Source organism: Rattus norvegicus, chromosome 2 (genome assembly GCF_021556685.1).
Source record: "Rattus norvegicus strain SHRSP/BbbUtx chromosome 2, alternate assembly SHRSP_T2T, whole genome shotgun sequence".
NCBI classification, from domain to species: Eukaryota; Metazoa; Chordata; class Mammalia; order Rodentia; family Muridae; genus Rattus; species Rattus norvegicus.
In genome coordinates, this window is record NC_141535.1 from 86,572,811 (window position 1) to 86,590,976 (window position 18,166).

General features: G+C 41.6%; 1 protein-coding gene across 1 annotated transcript in view; it reads left to right on the forward strand.

Annotated features, from left to right (window-relative positions):
- Positions 1-726: 726 nt before the first annotated feature.
- Positions 727-18,166, forward strand: part of D130040H23Rikl (RIKEN cDNA D130040H23 gene like) — a 28,628-nt gene continuing 11,188 nt past the window's right edge. Inside the window, exon 1 of the mRNA XM_087640115.1 lies at positions 727-834. The gene's annotated coding sequence lies outside the window, so the exon portion shown is untranslated. The remainder of the gene's footprint in view (positions 835-18,166) is intronic.

The following is an 18,166-nucleotide window of genomic DNA, read 5'->3' on the forward strand; positions in this document are numbered from 1 at the left end:
AATTCTTTCAGGGATTTTTGTGATTCCTCTCTGAAGGCTTCTACTTGTTTATTTATGTTTTCCTGTGTTTCTCTAAGGGAGTTCTTCATGTCTTTCTTGAAGTTCTCCGGCATCATGATCAAATATGATTTTGAAACTAGATCTTGCTTTTCTGGTGTGTTTGGATATTCCGTGTTTGCTTTGGTGGGAGAATTGGGCTCCGATGATGCCATGCAGTCTTGCTTTCTGTTGCTTGGGTTCCTGCGCTTGCCTCTCGCCATCAGATTATCTCTAGTGTTACTTTGTTCTGCTATTTCTGACAGTGGCTAGACTGTCCTATAAGCCTGTGTGTCAGGAGTGCTGTAGACCTGTTTTCCTGTTTTCTTTCAGCCAGTTATGGGGCCAGAGTGTTCTGCTTTTGGCCGTGTAGTTTTTCCTATCTACAGGTCTTCCGGTGTTCCCGTGGGCCTGTGTCTTGAGTTCACCAGGGAGGTCGCTTGGAGCTGGAAGGTTTGTCTTACCTGTGGTCCCGAGGCTCAAGTTTGCTTGTGGGGTGTTGCTTATGAGCTCTCCGCGGCGGCAGCAACCAGGAAGCTCTGCCCTGCCCTTTCCAGGGGCTTCCGTGCACCAGGGTTCCAGATGGCGTTTGGTGTTTTCCCCTGGAGTCAGAGATTTGGGCAGAGTGTAGTCTCTTCTGGTTTCCCAGGCGTGTCTGCCTCTCTGAAGGTTTATCTCTCCCTCCCACAGGATTTGGGTGCAGAGGACTGTTTATCTGGTCGGTCCCTTCAGGTTCCGGCAGTGTCTCAGAAGCAGTGGATTTCCTGATCCTGTGCCCTTATCCAAGGGAACCCAGAGGTCGTATACAGTTTCCTCTTGGGCCAGGGATGTGGGCAGGGGTGGGCAGTGTTGGTGGTCTCTTCCGCTCTGCAGTCTGAGGAGTGCCCACCTGTCTCGGCGGTGAGCTCTCTCTCCCACGGGGTTTGGGAGCAGTGAGCTGGAGGCAGGGAGCGTGAGATTGGGACTCCCGCTAAAAACCAGAAGTGTCCGGTCCTAGAGGAATTTTGCCTCTGTGTGTCCCAAGGCCACCAGTCAGGTCGCTTGCAGCAGAAAAGTTGGTCTTATGTGCGGTCCTGAGGCTCAAGTTTGCTTGTGGGGTGTTGCTTATGAGCTCTCCTCTGTGGCAGCAACAAGGAAGATCTGTGCTGCCCTTTCAGTTGGATTCTTCTTAACAGCCTTTATTGCAGGAACACCTCATTGTTGGTTCGGGGAACCTGGGGAACAAAGGCACTCGCCTTAAGTACAAAACAGACAGTGGCTGTAAACTTGTCCTCTGGGGATTGGTGGAGTGAGAGATATCTTATTAACATGCTTATCATCTTTGGCCTTGTAAATGCCAGAAGAAAGCTAAAGACACGGCTTAATGGTTGTAAACCACAAACGACCACTAGATGTCAGTGCCATCTTTAGTTGCTCCCAACAGATCTGTTTTCCTGTTTGCTTTCAGCTGGTTTTGGGAACAGAGTGTTCTGCTCTTAGGTGTGTAGTCACTCCTTGTGGCTAGCTTTCAGGTCTTGGAGCAGGCAGGAACTGAAAGTTTCCTGCCCCTGACTGTTCCTAGGTCCCTGTGTGCAGAGGCCTCAGATGGCACTAAATGATATCCTCTTGGGTTGGGAATATGCACAGAGTAGTCTCCTGTGATTTCTCAGGAGTTCCATACTTCTGAGGGTCCGGCTCTCTCCCCTATGGGATTTAGTTTCTGGGAACTTTTTGACCAGTTAAGTTCAGTGCAGTTCTGGGCACAGATCTGAATTGCAGTTATTGGTTTCTCATTGTTCCTATATTCCTGTGTCCAGAGGCACCATGCAGTTTCCTCTTCAGCCAAGGATATGGGCAAAGGTGGGCAGAAGTGGTAGTGTGTCCCATGGTCTCAGTATTATTCATACTTCTTGGTGTTTAGCTTTCTCCCCAACAGTATTTGTGAGCATGGAGCTGTGTGATCAGATCAGTTCAATTCCTGGCACAGCCAGAAACTGGAAGTGCCCTGTCCCAGGGGACTTGTGCCTTCCTGTGTCCTGAGTCCACCAGGCAGGTCATTTGGAGCAGAAAAGTTGTTCTTACCTCTGCTCTCAAGTGTGTAGGCACTTCTGGCGGCTGGCTTTCAGCTCTTGGAGTGGGCAGGAACCAGAAGCGTTCTGCCTCTGACTGTTCCTAGGTTTCTGTGAACAGTGGGCACAGATGGCACTAGGTGTCTCCCTCTTGGGTAGGGAATGTGGGCAGAGAGTAGTCTCCTCTGATTTCTTAGGATTATCCGCATTTCTGAGGGTCCAGCTCTCCCCACCATGGGATGTGGGTTCAGGAAGCTGTTTGACTGGTTTGGTTCAGTTCCAGGAGCAGACCTGGACTGCGGGTTCCTGCTGATGACTGATCCTATATTCCTGTGTCCTGAACCACTATGCAGTTTCCTCTTGGGCCCAGGATGTGAGTAAAGGTGGGCAGAAATGGCAGTGTGTCCTGCAGTCTCAGTATTGTCCACACTTCTGGGTGTTCAGCTCTCTCCCCCTTTCAGTGTTCTTAGTTGAGGAGATATATTCCATCCAGGTTTTCTAGTTTTGAAAAGGTTTTAAGTCCAAGCAGCTTTATTCACCAGGAGTGAGACTCCCATTGCTCATTAAAGACTGGAATTTTTCTCCAATTGGTAGAATTAAGCTCAGGCAAATATAAATGCTTCAACTAGCTCTTCAATTCAAACTGATAATGCCTGAATCCATAGACATACAACCAACAAAACCAGATAGAGCAGGTTTTAGTCATATAGTAGAGCATATTTATTTATACTTAACATAGAAGAAACATGAAGTGATGAATTTCGGGAGGCAAGGACGAAGGACAATGAAAGGGAAAGCAATGTAATATATTTTAGACAAAAATATAAAACTAAATAAAAATTAAAAAAAGATAGTATAGAGAGGTGCCTCAGAAGGTAAATCAGTGGATGATCTGTTAACTTTACCGAACACATAAGTTTTACCAACAATGTACTGGAATTCAGTTGCTGGGATTTTCTGCCCTCCTCTGGCCTCTGTGGGTACTGCACACAGAGATAAGCAGGCAAACACCCATATAAATTAAATAAAAATACAGTGTAAAATATGAAAAAGAATGGAATTCATTACAGCGATATCACAGTCCTGAGAGAAACAGCAACCATTATTAGTTTAAATTTATTCATTCTGGTCCTGCATGGAAGCAGATGAGGCATTCCCCTGAGTCAGCCTGCACAAAAGCAATGGAATTCTTATTCTGAGGTAGCTTAGCATAGCCATGCATCAAGGAACAATGTCTACAATGGTAATATGTTACATTTCCTAGGTGTTTTCGGTATTTGTGCTCTTTGTTTGTACTTGTGAGAATTGTAGCATTGATCCATCTATCTTTTAGATCATGTATAATAATTAATTAATAAGAAATTGTCTCCAGAAAATGTACTTTCACAGTGTCATTTATGTCTTAGGAATCTGCCTGACTTCTTTTTGAAGTCGAATCATTATTCTGTATTTTTAAAATAAGTTTTTATTTACTTTATCAGCTGAGTTACTGTTTTTAATGTCTGTTCCCTAGATCTAGACTTGCTGCAGTTCTTGATCTTTACTAATTTTGGAGGCAATTTTGTACCTCCCTAATGCCCTCCCCAATCTCATGTATATTGCACTGTGGAGTTTGTTTAATTGCATGTTTTTGTTTTTTTGTTTTCAGATTGTTCTGTTTTTTTTTTTTTTTTTTTGGTTTTTCTTTTTTTTTTGCCCCACTTTTCTCACTTTTGTAAACCTGCTTTGTAACTGTTTGCAATTTTACTCCTTAAAGTGGGCCCAAAAATGAATTTGGGGCTGTTCTCTTAAACAGGACATGTGATGTAGTCAGTGGCCACTTTTTGACTGTACTCCAGTAATATCAAACTTTCTTCAAATTTGGCACAAAATTGTCATAAAAGACTCATTTTGCCTGCTGGGATTAACACTTTCCTGTACATTGAGATCTTCTAGTTCAAGACAAACATGCCCAAGACATTTATATCTATCCTTTAAGTGTTATATAGGTTCTAGCATGACTTTGAGCTAATGATGCCCCCAAATGTCTTTGATTTTCTATTTTAACAATTTTCAAAGCCACATTTGTTAACTGAGAATTGTTGAGAATAGGGAGAACTCTAAAAGGTCCATGCATTCTCTTCATCTTTTTTTGTGGGGAGGGGAGCATTGCTTCGGAAATGATTCTATACTCTCCTTTCCTTTACAGAAACGATTCTATGCTCTCCTTACCTTTTCCAAGAATGATATGTGTCTCAGCTTTTCTGTCTTGACTGTTGTGATGGTTAAGCTTTGTATTCAAACTGACCTTATCTGGAATTAATTAACATCCACACAGTTGTGTACACCAGTGAGGGCTTTTTCTTAATTAAAGGTTTTTAAGGGGAAGATCTTCCTATAATTTGAGGATCTTTTGAACTGACAAGATCCAGCTTTTATCTACGCTATATGTTCTGGTTGATACACACACACACACACACACACACACACACACACACACACACACGATTGAGGAAGCAAAAATTCTCTTTTTGCCTTTGTACCCTGTCTTGGGCTAGCAAGCCTACTTCTTTGGCATGGTGCTGTACACTGAAGACTAGCTGAGACATCCAGCTTCTAAACTGAACTACTGGATTCTTATACTTCTATTTGGTAGACAACTCCTGTTAGACTCGCTGAAATAGTCTGTAAGCTACTCCAATAAATCTGCTTTCTACATGCAAAGAGATTCATTTTATCAGTTCTGTTCATCTAGAGAACCTTGACTGATACCATGTGTTTTTTCACATTAATGCTAAGAAAGCATACTGCCTAATAATAATGCCAATAAAAGACATTCTCTGAGTATTCAAGTTACCAAGGAGAGTATTCTATCCATTATGCTTCATTTGTCTGGAGATTGAACTGAATTTCTGGCACAAAACTCCTATAGGAATGGAGTCACTATCTATTCTTCTGGTGGGAGAAAGACTTAAGATTGTGTCTGTGATCCAGTTCCTGCATTCTGTCAGGAATTGTTTAAAGGACGCTTGCCGACCAGGTTAAATGTAGCTGCAGTGAGAAGATATAGAACAAATATTTTGGTTCTTGAATTCTCTCCTTTGTTGTGGGCTCTCTTCAACCTCTGCGGCAGGTGAATCCATTCACTGCAAACGGTGTAGTAGCGTGCAGTTCTCAGAGAAAGGTCTATGTCGGGGGCGAAAAAACAGCCCTGGGAAACAGTGTACTGTGTCCCAACCCTAAAGGAAGGAGCACTTGTCATTCAGTGCCACCAGCCAATCAGGACCTCCAAGTGGACCACCAATCACAGAGTGTGTGGGCGGACTCATTCAGAAGCCATGATTCATGCTTCTTCAGAAGTTTAGTACCTGGTCGCTTTCTGTGCTACTTCTGAGAGCTGTGGTACATTCACGAACAATCTAGGAATCCTGGATATGGTGAAATGGTGAGCAAGGGGCAGCGGTCTCCGTAGGAATGGGTTGTGGAGGTTAGGGAGCAACTAGGGTCGAGTTGGAACTAGTGGCCAGAAGTATCTTCTTGTGCGGCCTTGTGTGATATTTGTAACTCCTACGCACCATGTGGTGATCTCTGAATAACAACTCTGTGGGTTGTACCTGTACAGAGCATTTGGAACAGGGGCTATGTCTAGAAAAAGCATCATTATGACCAGCTTTTTTTTTTTTTCGGAGCTGGGGATTGAACCCAGGGCCTTGCGTTTGCCAGGCAAGCGCTCTACCACTGAGCTAAATCCCCAACCCCTATGACCAGCTTTACCATGCTTTTTCTGCATCAGAGGACAGCCAGAGGCAAACTCAGAAAATCCTAGTTTCTCCACCATCTCTAGAATTCCTGCTCATTCTATTGAACATTCAGGCATAAGATCCATCTGGAGTCCATTTGCTGGAACTAGTGTTGGGTTGCACTCCTTTATTAAGCTGTGATGTAGAAGAGTGAAATTGGAGATGTAAAGGACTTGCCAATGCGTAGGAGATAGTCAGTCACACAAAGTAGAGTTTAGGTAATACGGGGCTACTCGATAACATCTGCAAAATTCATAGTATGTTAACCAGACTTGTTAGATATTAGATGCTAGGATAAATATATTTCTTCACCAAAATTGGCTAGACATTGGGCTCCATACCATAAGAACAGAGTCAAATCTACCAAATCCCATATTAAAGCGCAAGAGTCTGAGAAGCTGCTCAAAGGAAAATTACTGTGTCACAACCAAAATTAAGGCCTAGTGTGCCATAAAGGTCCAGTTTTTGTCTTGAGAAAATCATAGTTCTGCCAGATGAGTAATAAGACTTCATTCAGCTGACAGGTACTAAAAATTAAATATTTTTTTGAGATGAGGGCTTGTCTGATCAAGGAAGGGCTTGCCTTGAAGTACTCATATGTTGAAGGAACATATCTTAGCTCCTTCTCAACCCAGGAATATGCTTGGAACATCCAGTAACAGCCTGGAGTCTAGTCCTTAGGAACTTTTTCTATGATAGTGTTGTATAGAGAATAAATGAAGCTCCTTCTCCAAAATCAAGGATATACTTGAGAGAGTATCCATCTCCTGTGTTTGTATTATTATATGATGATTCCTTCTATATTCCTGCTATTTTCCACCAGCAAATATTATACAGATGGTAGTTTTCTTAAGAATCATGCTTGACATAGACATAGGTAGTCTAAGACTTTACCACCCCAGCTTTAATCTTTCTTTCCTTGTACTTTTGCAATCCCCTGCCACTGGACCCTCATACCAAAAAAATAATCGATTGTACTAGGGAAGTGGTACAGTCCTCCAGAGGCAGTATGTCCTCTGGGAATACATTTGCTGTATCCATCTTCCATCTGCCTAAGCAGATAGATTTGCAGTCTCTTTCCCTAATGTTCAGTGTATAACCTGGGTCTTCACCCAGCTTTCATGGAGTGCAAAATCTCTCATATGCTGATTCCCTTTTTTGCATTAGCCAGAGCTCTTTTCTCCAGAAAAATTAAAATTGCTAAGTTCTTTTTTTTGACCCCACTTTTTTTTATTAACTTGAGTATTTCTTATTTACATTTCGAATGTTATTCCCTTTCCCGTTTTCCAGGCAAACATCCCCCTAATCCCTCCCCCTCCCCTTCTTTATGGGTGTTCCCCTCTCCACTCTCCCCCCATTGCCGCCCACCCCCCAACAATCACGTTCACTGGGGGTTCAGTCTTAGCAGGACGAAGGGCTTCCCCTTACACTGGTGATCTTACTAGGATATTCATTGCTACCTATGAGGTCAGAGTCCAGGGTCAGTCCATGTATAGTCTTTAGGTAGTGGCTTAGTCCCTGGAAGCTCTAGTTGCTTGGCATTGTTGTTCATAAGGGGTCTCGAGCCCCTTCAAGCTCTTCCAGTTCTTTCTCTGATTCCTTCAAAGGGGGTCCTATTCTCAGTTAAGTGGTTTGCTGCTGGCATTGCCTCTGTATTTGCTGTATTGTGGCTGTGTCTCTCAGGAGAGATCTACATCCGGCTCCTGTCGGTCTGCACTTCTTTGCTTCATCCATCTTGTCTAATTGGGTGGATGTATATGTATGGGCCAAATGTAGGGCAGGCTCTGAATGGGTGTTCCTTCTGCCTCTGTTTTAATCTTTGCCTCTCTATTCCCTGCCAAGGGTATTCTTGTTCTCCTTTTAAAGAAGGAGTGAAGCAGTCACATTTTGATCATCTGTCTTGAGTTTCATGTGTTCTATGCATCTAGGGTAATTCAAGCATTTGGGCTAATAGCCACTTATCAATGAGTGCATACCATGTGTGTTTCTCTGTGATTGGGTTACCTCACTCAGGATGATATTTTCCAGTTCCAACCATTTGCCTACGAATTTCATAAAGTCATTGTTTTTGATAGCTGAGTAATATTCCACTGTGTAGATGTACCACATTTTCTGTATCCATTCCTCTGTTGAAGGGCATCTGGGTTCTTTCCAGCTTCTGGCTATTATAAATAAGGCTGCGATGAACATAGTGGAGCACGTGTCTTTTTTATATGCTGGGGCACCTTGTGGGTATATGGCCAAGAGAGGTATAGCTGGATCCTCAGGTAGTTCAATGTCCAATTTTCTGAGGAATCTCCAGACTGATTTCCAGAATGGTTTTACCAGTCTGCAATCCCACCAACAATGGAGGAGTGTTCCTCTTTCTCCGCATCCTCCCCAGCATTTGTTGTCACCTGAGTTTTTGATCTTAGCCATTCTCACTGGTGTGAGGTGAAATCTCAGGGTTGTTTTGATTTGCATTTCCCTTATGACTAAAGATATTGAACATTTCTTTAGGTGTTTCTCAGCCATTTGGCATTCCTCAGCTGTGAATTCTTTGTTTAGCTCTGAACCCCATTTTTTTTTATTAACTTGAGTATTTCTTATATACATTTCGAGTGTTATTCCCTTTCCCGGTTTCCGGGCAAACATCCCCCTCCCCCCTCCCCTTCCTTATGGGTGTTCCCCTCCCAACCCTCCCCCCATTGCCGCCCTCCCCCCCATAGTCTAGTTCACTGGGGGTTCAGTCTTAGCAGGACCCAGGGCTTCCCCTTCCACTGGTGCTCTTACTAGCATATTCATTGCTACCTATGGGGTCAGAGTCCAGGGTCAGTCCATGTATAGTCTTTAGGTAGTGGCTTAGTCCCTGGAAGCTCTGGTTGCTTGGCATTGTTGTACATATGGGGTCTCGAGCCCCTTCAAGCTCTTCCAGTTCTTTCTCTGATTCCTTCAACGGGGGACCTATTCTCAGTTCAGTGGTTTGCTGCTGGCATTCGCCTCTGTATTTGCTGTATTCTGGCTGTGTCTCTCAGGAGCGATCTACATCCGGCTCCTGTCAGTCTGCACTTCTTCGCTTCATCCATCTTGTCTAATTGGGTGGCTGTATATGTATGGGCCACATGTGGGGCAGGCTCTGAATGGGTGTTCCTTCAGTCTCTGTTTTAATCTTTGCCTCTCCCTTCCCTGCCAAGGGTATTCTTTTTCCTCATTTAAAGAAGGAGTGAAGCATTCACATTTTGATCATCCGTCTTGAGTTTCCTTTGTTCTAGGGATCTAGGGTAATTCAAGCATTTGGGCTAATAGCCACTTATCAATGAGTGCATACCATGTATGTCTTTCTGTGATTGGGTTAGCTCGCTCAGGATGATATTTTCCAGTTCCAACCATTTGCCTACGAATTTCCTAAACTCGTTGTTTTTGGTAGCTGAGTAATATTCCATTGTGTAGATGTACCACATTTTCTGTATCCATTCCTCTGTTGAAGGGCATCTTGGTTCTTTCCAGTTTCTGGCTATTATAAATAAGGCTGTGATGAACATAGTGGAGCACGTGTCTTTTTTATATATTCGGGCATCTTTTGGGTATATGCCCAAGAGAGGTATAGCTGGATCCTCAGGCAGTTCAATGTCCAATTTTCTGAGGAACCTCCAGACTGATTTCCAGAATGGTTGTACCAGTCTGCAACCCCACCAACAATGGAGGAGTGTTCCTCTTTCTCCGCATCCTCGCCAGCATTTGCTGTCACCTGAGTTTTTGATCTTAGCCATTCTCACTGGCATGAGGTGAAATCTCAGGGTTGTTTTGATTTGCATTTCCCTTATGACTAAAGATGTTGAACATTTCTTTAGGTGATTCTCAGCCATTCGGCATTCCTCAGCTGTGAATTGTTTGTTTAGCTCTGAACCCCTTTTTTAATAGGGTTATTTGTCTCCCTGCGGTCTAACTTCTTGAGTTCTTTGTATATTTTGGATATAAGGCCTCTATCTGTTGTAGGATTGGTAAAGATCTTTTCCCAATCTGTTGGTTGCCGTTTTGTCCTAACCACAGTGTCCTTTGCCTTACAGAAGCTTTGCAGTTTTATGAGATCCCATTTGTCGATTCTTGATCTTAGAGCATAAGCCATTGGTGTTTTGTTCAGGAAATTTTTTTCTAGTGCCCATGTGTTCCATATGCTGCCCTAGTTTTTCTTCTATTAGTTTGAGTGTGTCTGGTTTGATGTGGAGGTCCTTGATCCACTTGGACTTAAGCTTTGTACAGGGTGATAAGCATGGATCGATCTGCATTCTTCTACATGCTGACCTCCAGTTGAACCAGCCCCATTTGCTGAAAATGCTATCTTTTTTCCATTGGATGGTTTTGGCTCCTTTGTCAAAAATCAAATGACCATAGGTGTGTGGGTTCATTTGTGGGTCTTTAATTCTATTCCATTGGTCTATCTGTCTGTCTCTGTACCAATACCATGCAGTTTTTATCACTATTGCTCTGTAATACTGGTTTTGTTCAGGGATAGTGATTCCCCCTGAAATCCTTTTATTGTTGAGGATAGTTTTAGCTATCCTGGGCTTTTTGTTATTACAGATGAATTTGAAAATTGTTCTGTGTAACTCTTTGAAGAATTGGATTGGTATTTTGATGGGGATTGCATTGAATCTGTAGAACGCTTTTGGTAAAATGGCCATTTTTACTATATTAATCCTGCCAATGCATGAGCATGGGAGATCTTTCCATCTTCTGAGGTCTTCTTCAATTTCTTTCTTCAGTGTCTTGAAGTTCTTATTGTACAGATCTTTTACTTGCTTTGTTAAAGTCACACCGAGGGACTTTATATTATTTGGGTCTATTATGGATGGTGTCGTTTCCCTAATTTCTTTCTCAGCTAGTTTCTCTTTTGTGTAGAGGAAGGCTACTGATTTATTTGAGTTAATTTTATACCCAGCCACTTTGCTGAAGTTGTTTATCAGCTTTAGTAGTTCTCTGGTGGAACTTTTGGGATCACTTAAATATACTATCATTTCGTCTGCAAATAGTGATATTTTGACTTCTTTTCCCATCTGTATCCCCTTGACCTCCTTTTGTTGTCTGATTGCTCTGGCTAGAACTTCAAGAACTATATTGAATAAATAGGGAGAGAGTGGGCAGCCTTGTGTAGTCCCTGATTTTAGTGGGATTGCTTCAAGTTTCTCTCCATTTAGTTTAATGTTAGCAACTGGTTTGCTGTATATGGCTTTTACTATGTTTAGGTATGGGCCTTGAATTCCTATTTTTTCCAGGACTTTTATCATGAAGGGGTGTTGAATTTTGTCAAATGCTTTCTCAGCATCTATTGAAATGATCTTGTGGTTTTGTTCTTACAGTTTGTTTATATAATGGATCACGTTGACGATTTTCCGTATATTAAACCATCCCTGCATGCCTGGGATGAAGCCTACTTGATCATGGTGGATGATTGTTTTGATGTGCTCTTGGATTCGGTTTGCCAGAATTTTATTGAATATTTTTGCGTCTATATTCATAAAGGAAATTGGTCTGAAGTTCTCTTTCTTTGTTGGGTCTTTGTGTGGTTTAGGTATGAGAGTAATTGTGGCTTCATAGAAGGAGTTCGGTAGTGCTCCATCTGTTTCAATTTTGTGGAATAGTTTGGATAGTATTGGTATGAAGTCTTCTATGAAGGTCTGATAGAATTCTGCACTAAACCCGTCTGGACATGGGCTCTTTTTGGTTGGGAGACCTTTATTTTATTTTTTTTTTAACTTGAGTATATCTTATTTATATTTCGAGTGTTATTCCCTTTCCCGGTTTTCGGGACAACATCCCCGTAACCCCTCCACCTCCCCTTCTTTATGGGTGTTCCCCTCCCCATCCTCCACCCATTGCCGCCCTCCCCCCAACAATCACGTTCAGTCTAAGCAGGACCCAGGGCTTCCCCTTACACTGATGATCTTACTAGAATATTCAATGCTACCTATGAGGTCAGAGTCCAGGGTCAGTCCATGTATAGTCTTTAGGTAGTGGCTTACTCCCTGGAAGCTCTGGTTGCTTGGAATTGTTGTTCATAAGAGGCCTCGAGCCCCTTCAAGCTCTTCCAGTTCTTTCTCTGATTCCTTCAACGGGGGTCCTATTCTCAGTTCAGTGGTTTGCTGCAGGCATTCGACTCTGTATTTGTTGTATTCTTGCTGTATCTCTCAGGAGAGATCTACATCCGGCTCCTGTCTGCCTGCACTTCTTTGCTTCATCCATCTTGTCTAATTGGGTGGCCGTATATGTATGGGCCACATGTGGGCAGGCTCTGAATGGGTGTTCCTTCTGTCTCTGTTTTAATCTTTGCCTCTTTATTCCCTGCCAAGTGTATTCTTGTTCCCCTTTTAAAGAAGGAGTGAAGCATTCACATTTTGATCATCTGTCTTGAGTTTCATGTGTTCTATGCATCTAGGGTAATTCAAGCATTTGGGCTAATAGCCACTTATCAATGAGTGCATACCATGTTTGTTTCTCTGTGATTGGGTTACCTCACTCAGGATGATATTTTCCAGTTCCAACCATTTGCCTACGAATTTCATAAAGTCATTGTTTTTGATAGCTGAGTATTATTCCATTGTGTAGATGTACCACATTTTCTGTATCCATTCCTCTGTTGAAGGGCATCTGGGTTCTTTCATGCTTCTGGCTATTATAAATAAGGCTGCTATGAACATAGTGGAGCATGTGTCTTTTTTATATGTTGGGGCATCTTTTGGGTATATGCCCAAGAGAGGTATAGGTGGATCCTCAGGCAGTTCAATTTCCAATTTTCTGAGGAACCTCCAGACTGATTTCCAGAATGGTTTACAGTCTGCAATGGTTGGGAGACCTTTAATGACTGCTTCTATTTCCTTAGTAGTTATGGGGTTGTTTAATTGGTTTATCTGTTCCTGATTTAACTTCGGCACTTGGTATCTGTCTAGGAAGTTGTCCATTTCCTGCAGATTTTCAAGGTTTGTTGAATATAGTCTTTTGTAGTAGGATCTGATGATTTGTTGAATTTCCTCTGAATCTGTAGTTATGTCTCCCTTTTCTTTTCTGATTTTGTTAATTTGGAAACACTATCTATGTCCTCTCGTTAGTCTAGCTAAGCGTTTATCTATCTTGTTGATTTTCTCAAAGAACCAACTTTTGGTTCTGTTGATTCTTTCCATGGTCCTTTTTATTTCTTCCTGGCTGATTTCAGCTCTGAGTTTGATTATTTCCTGTCTTCTACTCCTCCTGGGTGTATTTCCTTCTTTTTGTTCTAGAGCTTTTGGGTGTGCTGTCAAGCTGCTGACATATGCTCTCTCCTGTTTCTTTTTGCAGGCACTCAGAGCTATGAGTTTTCGTCTTAGCACAGCTTTCATTGTGTCCCATAAGTTTGGGTATGTTGTACCTTCAGTTTCATTAAATTCTAAGAAGTCTTTAATTTCTTTCTTTATTTCTTCCTTGACCAGGTTAAATTGAGTAGAGCATTATTCAACTTCCACGTATATTTGGGCGTTCTTCCGTTATTGTTATTGAAGACCAGTTTTAGGCCTTGGTGGTCTGATAGCAAGCATGGGATTATTCCTATCTTCCTGTACCTGTTGAGGCCCGTTTTTTGACCAATTATATGGTCAGTTTTGGAGAAAGTACCATGAGGAGCTGAGAAGAATGTATATCCTTTTGCTTTAGGATAGAATGTTCTATAAATATCTGTTAAGTCCATTCGGTTCATGACTTCTCTTAGTCTTTCTACGTCTCTGTTTAATTTCTGTTTCCATGATCTGTCCATTGATGAGAGTGGGGTGTTGAAATCTCCTACTATTATTGTGTGAGGTGAGACGTGTGTTTTGAGCTTTCGTAAGGTTTCTTTTACGTTTGTAGGTGCCCTTGTATTTGGGGCATAGATATTTAGGATTGAGAGTTCATCTTGGTGAATTTTTCCTTTGATGAATATGAAGTGTCCTTCCTTTTCGTTTTTGATGACTTTTAGTTGAAAATTGATTTTATTTGATATTAGAATGGCTACTCCAGTTTGCTTCTTCCAACCATTTGCTTGGAAAGTTGTTTTCCAGACTTTCACTCTGAGGTAGTGTCTGTCTTTGTCTCTGAGGCGTGTTTCCTGTAGGCAGCAGAATGCAGGGTCCTTGTTGCTTATCCAGTTTGTTAATCTATGTCTTTTTATTGGGAAGTTGAGGCCATCGATGTTGAGAGATATTAAGGAATAGTGATTATTGCTTCCTGTTATATTCATATTTGGATGTGAGGTTATGTTTGTGTGCTTTTCTTCTTTGTTTTGTTGCCAAGACGATTAGTTTCTTGCTTCTTCTAGGGTGTAGCTTGCCTCCTTATGTTGGGCTTTACCATTTATTATCCTTTGTAGTGCTGGATTTGTAGAAAGATATTGTGTAAATTTGGTTTTGTCATAGAATATCTTGGTTTCTCCATCTATGTTAATTGAGAGTTTTGCAGGAAACAGTAACCTGGGCTGGCATTTGTGTTCTCTTAGGCTCTGTATGACATGTGTCCAGCATCTTCTGGCTTTCGTGGTCTCTGGCGAAAGGTTTGGAGTGATTCTGATAGGTCTGCCTTTATATGTTACTTGACCTATTTCCCTTACTGCTTTTAATATTCTTTCTTTATTTTGTGCATTTGGTGTTTTGACTATTATGTGACGGGAGGTGTTTCTTTTCTGGTCCAATGTATTTGGAGTTCTGTAGGCTTCTTGTATGCCTATGGGTATCTCTTTTTTTTTAGGTTAGGGAAGTTTTCTTCTATGATTTTGTTGAAGATATTTACTGGTCCTTTGAGCTGAGAGTCTTCACTCTCTTCTATACCTATTTTTCTTAGGTTTGATCTTCTCATTGAGTCCTGGATTTCCTCTATGTTTTGGACCAGTAGCTTTTTCTGCTTTACATTATCTTTGACAGTTGAGTCGATTATTTCTATGGAATCTTCTTTTCCTGAGATTCTCTCTTCTATCTCTTGTATTCTGTTGATGATGCTTGTATCTACGGCTCCTTGTCTCTTCCTTTGGTTTTCTATATCCAGGGTTGTTTCCATGTGTTTTTTCTCGATTGCTTCTATTTCCATTTTTTAATTCCTTCAATTGTTCGATTGTGCCTTCATGGAATTCTTTCAGGGACTTTTGTGATTCCTCTCTATATGCTTCTACTTGTTTATTTATGTTTTCCTGGAATTCTTTCAGGGATTTTTGTGATTCCTTTCTGAAGGCTTCTACTTGTTTATTTATTTTTTCCTGTGTTTCTCTAAGGGAGTTCTTCATGTCTTTCTTGAAGTCCTCCAGCATTATGATTAAATATGATTTTGAAACTAGATCTTGCTTTTCTGGTGTGTTTGGATATTCTGTGTTTGCTTAGGTGGGAGAATTGGGCTCCGATGATGCGATGTAGTCTTGGTTTCTGTTGCTTGGGTACCTGCGCTTGCCTCTCGCCATCAGATTATCTCTAGTGTTACTTTGTTCTGCAATTTCTGACAGTTGCTAGACTGTCCCTATAAGCCTGTGTGTCAGGAGTGCTGTAGACCTGTTTTCCTGTTTCCTTTCAGCCAGTTATGGTGACAGAGTGTTCTGCTTTCGGGCGTGTAGTTTTTCCTATCTACAGGTCTTCAGCTGTTCCTGTGGGCCTGTGTCTTGAGTTCACCACGGAGGTCGCTTGGAGCTGGAAGGTTTGTCTTACCTGTGGTCCCGAGGCTCAAGTTTGCTCGTGGGGTGTTGCCTATGAGCTCTCCGCAGGGGCAGCAACCAGGAAGCTCTGCCCTGCCCTTTCAGGGAGCTTCCGTGCGCCAGGGTTCCAGATGGCGTTTGGTGTTTTCCTCTGGAGTCAGAGATGTGGGCCGAGTGTAGACTCTTCTGGTTTCCCAGTTGTGTCTCAATTGCTAGGTTCTTAAAGGGCTATATTATCACAGAGTTTTAAAATTACCAATTTGAGTCACCTAGTTAACTGCCAATTCAGTAGCAGGAAATAGATTTGTGTGTTGCACATGGCCTCTTGTTTCAGAACAGAATATGAGGAATAGTTCATTGTTTGCACTACAGAGGGACATGGGTAAGCTAGCTAAGAGACTGAATTTTATGACAGTGAGGTGCAGTGGTCACCAGTATGAAGATTGGCTTGGTACGAGTGATTTTGTAATTTTCTAACATGTCCTAATTTTTGCCATTTATTCAGACAGCCAAGATTTTTGGGTATATGATTTGCAGAGGTTAGCTTGAACCAAGGAATATTGAATTTTCAATTAGGGAGATCTCCTATGCAGACATATGCAACCCTTGTTGACAGAGTTAAGTCAGCTCAGAAGTTTAAGACAAAGGCTACTCACTGACTGTACCTGTGTGTGTCAGGTTACAGACCTTAGCAACTAACATTGTGCATAAGAGCAAGGTTAATTGGTATCTTATTAATCGAATTCTGTCTCCTAAGGAAGCACCTTTTTTTCCAAGTTAATATAACCGTTTTTTAATTGTTTTTACCTTTTAAAAAGATAGCTTGTTGCTATCGGTTTAAACTTTTACATATTTTAACTTTCTATTCATTTTATTTTAAACTTTCATTTCTTTAAATGCATCACTGCTCTAATTTCCACCTGTTTCCACTCTCTAACGTTCTTGTTCATTAACATCTTATTTCACTTTTATTTATTTCTGCATATATCAATGTCTCTCATAACACAGGATTGTGTTACATTATGCAAAACAAACTGTTTAGAAGACCTAATCCTTTATCTTCTGACTAATGCTGAAAAGTTAGTCCTTTGACTCCCGCCAGGCTGAACCTTAATTGTTAAGTGAGAAGGTAAAAGAGACCAGTGAGTGAGTGTCCTCTGACCTTCGGGCTTTTATTGGGGAATAACCAATGAAGAGGGACATGTGTTAAGAACTTTGTTCAGGGACTAAATTTAAAATAGATGTAGGCACAACAAGAGTTCCAGTGTCTTGGAAGAGTAATGGGAAATGCTTTGTGAGACTAAAGTAAGGTGTATTAAGTACAACTTTTGTGACAGAATAGAACTAGGAAGGTCTGTGTTGTTTTGATATCTACTCACCCAGTCAGATAGATGCTACTGTCCTTCTGCCTGGCTGGTTGCTTTTAGTTAATGAAAGATTCTGACAAGTCCTACCAATCAGAAACCCTATTGAAGGTAGCTTATGGGTTTCTTCCATTGTTCTCCTCTGATGCTGCTGTCGAGAATTGTTCAAGCAAATCCATCTATACCATATTGAGTATGGGCATTACTGTTTCCAAATCGTGGGGGGTAGGCTATCTGAGCAAGCAGAGCTTCTGAATTAGGAACGGATTGTTAAGCAGACTGTGGTTCTTGTGGTCCATGTGCCCACCTGGACAGTGGCCCTTGGCCTCTGAGCTTCCTTGACAGTTAATGCCCTGGGAAGAAGAAAGCTCTACAGAAAAGTTATGGGATGATGTGGTGCTTGTATTATCACTATCCTGTGTGCACACATAGACATTGTTATTTTGTGTGTGAAGAGAAGATAGAATGGAAAACTGAAGGTCTTGTTCTAGAAGTTCTGAATGTTACATTTCACTTCCTGGTTTTTCTTATAAATTTTACAAAAGATTTAGACCCAATAGGAAAGTCATCATTTGGATCATCTTTCAGAAATACTTCATTAGAATCTCCGGGCTAGAGAGAAGGAGTAGTCATTAAGAGAACTTGATGCTCTTCCAGAGGACTACAGTTCAGTTCCCAGGGTGCATATCTGTAGCTCACAACTGCTTGCAACTCCATTACCAGGGCATCTGATAACCTATCCTTACCTTACTTGGTACACATGCCTGTGCGCACTGGCATGTGTTTATGTGTACGCGTGCGCACACGCGTGCGCACACACACACACACACACACACACACACAAACACACACATGCACACACAAACACACACCCATACACACAAGCGCACATACACAAAACAAACACAAAGACATAATCACATAAATAAAAGCACTGTTTAAATGTTTGGTCGTGACAAATGTCTTTAAACCCATAACTCAGGAGGCAGTGGAAGTTGTATCTCTTGAGTTCAGAACTTTCTGATCTAGAGAGTGATTTCCATCCCAGTCCAGGTTACATTTAGACACTTTATTTTGAAAACAAAATAAAGGAATAAAAAATAGAATAAAAATCCTCTTAATTTTCTATGATTCAGGGATATTTAATTCCAGGGAAATAGGAAGTTTCTGAACTGCAGAGGTGCATGGATTTGAGTTGGTGGATAAGGCCGATTACAAATCTTGTATTGTAGATCATGTGGTAGGAAACAGACATTAAATTAATCTTCCTTGTCATTTGGTGGGTGG